Source organism: Adiantum capillus-veneris, chromosome 20, assembly GCF_014529385.1.
Source record: "Adiantum capillus-veneris isolate H3 chromosome 20, ASM1452938v2, whole genome shotgun sequence".
NCBI lineage: Eukaryota > Viridiplantae > Streptophyta > Polypodiopsida > Polypodiales > Pteridaceae > Adiantum > Adiantum capillus-veneris.
Genome location: NC_140950.1, coordinates 65,417,918 through 65,419,843, shown reverse-complemented (window position 1 = coordinate 65,419,843; position 1,926 = coordinate 65,417,918). Strand labels below are relative to the sequence as shown.

Sequence of the window (1,926 nt, the reverse complement as noted above, 5' to 3'; positions counted from 1 at the left end):
TATTACCAAAAGCCAAATAATGGAAGTACCAAATATATATCTATAGAGTACCAAAGCCTCACTCTATTTTTTCAAAGCCTAATTGTGTAGTACCAAAGTCTTTGTGCTGTACCAAACCTACTCCCTGTATGGTACCAAAGCATACTTGTTTATCCCCAAAGAATTTGCAAATTATCCATGTGGGTACTCTTCTACAAGGAGTTCTACTATGAATCAAAAGAAGACGAACAATACTAAATTTGACATTTTGTTTTATGGCAATGGTCCTTATAGGAAAGTCAAGAGCATTGATGGAATTGAGTAAGATGGGTGTGTATGTTTGCTATTGCAGCCTGGCGAGTCACTCGGCAACAGTCTTCCCCCGAGGACAGGTGGTCTCGCAGATAAGCTTGCTAAAACATTCACAGAACATGGTATGGTGTTTTACTTGAAGTTGTGGCTCATCATACTAGCTGCTTCATTAGTACGACACCCCTAGAGGTTTGGAAGCAATATCAACTTCCTGATGAGCATGGTTCTCCCAAAGGTGACCTTGCTGTGAGAAGATTCTAGAGTAGTGCATGAAGTTTGACCGTGATGACACATACAAAGGGGAAAATCTAGATAGGTGGAGCATTGCCACTTGTAGTGAAGTAATCAAGTCTATTGAAAAAGCCTTGCAGAAGAAGTGCAAACAATGCTCACTTGACGAGAAGGGTGCATGTATCTACACCCCTTACACTGTCATCTTTGCCTTTGATGAAGCAAGAGGGCTGCAAATAAAAGAAGCAAAATCAAAATCGATGACCCTCTCCCCATTCTATTAAATCAAGAGGGCCCTCAGGATGTTTTTTGACCATCAGACCTTCAGTGCAGTTTTGTTACCCAACAAGCACAACGAGGATCGTGACAGGGCCAGATCGATGGGTTTCAAAAACTGGCACCTCCAATCTACTTCCTCCTCCCAAATATGTCTCTTTTCAAGGAAACTGCAAGTCACGAAGTTCCTGACTGCTTCCAACCCAACATTGGTTGAAGCAAGGTAGGCCAATGTGGTTTGCAAGGCTAGAAATGGGGGATAAGCCTTCCTCTTTGTTTGACGTTTTGCTTTGCAAAAGTTGGTTTGACAAGAAGGTCTGACTGTGGATGTGCACCGTGGGGTCTGCTTCAGCAGGACTCTCAATATGTGCTCGATTTGAGCTTGCAAAACCCTTGTTTCCACGTGTGTCTAAGAATATGTCTATGATTTATATTGGCTTGCAAGCTGAGCCAATTCTTGTGGAAGCTGCAACGTCTGCTTTGAGGGATGACGTGGTCTAGAAAGGGGCACTAAATCCCTTGCTTGCTACATGCATGGAAGGCTATGTGATTCTTGGACCACAAGGAGAGTTTGTCACAAAGTTCATTCTAATGGCTGTCACGTGGGACAAGAAAAGTGAATGGCAGCTGCAACAGATTCCTATGGACCCTCACATGAACCTTACTTGTTACGGCATTGACCGCAACTAAAATTATCTGACTGAGAACGTGAAGAAGCTCCTCAAGGAAGTTCTTATTACCGTGCCTAATGAACTTACTGGTGCAACTGACATGGAGAAAGAATGGATCAAGGGATTGCTTTCAGAACAATATTTATAATTAGCTTCTATTGGATGATTTCATGCTCCGTTAGGTAGTTTTGTACTAGGTATTTTGTCTATGTAGTGTGTAGGGTTTGGTTTTTCAGGTGGAAGGCAAGAAAATTTTAGTTTGTGACTCTCAGTTGTGAGAAGTTAGAAGTGAGAGTCTTGACTTCTCAAGTAGAGTTTTTCCTTGACGAGTGTTTTGCACAGTGAAATGCTTGAAAGATAAATGAATGGTGTATATGTTAATTTAATTTAATCAGGGTTTTATCTATGTTGATGTGTTGTGGCAAATTGGTGTGACCATGAGAGAGAGAGAGAGAGA

At 41.7% G+C, this 1,926-nt stretch overlaps 1 pseudogene; it reads left to right on the top strand.

The window, feature by feature from the left end:
* Positions 1-260: 260 nt before the first annotated feature.
* Positions 261-1,488, top strand: LOC147432632 (uncharacterized; annotated as a pseudogene).
* Positions 1,489-1,926: the final 438 nt, after the last annotated feature.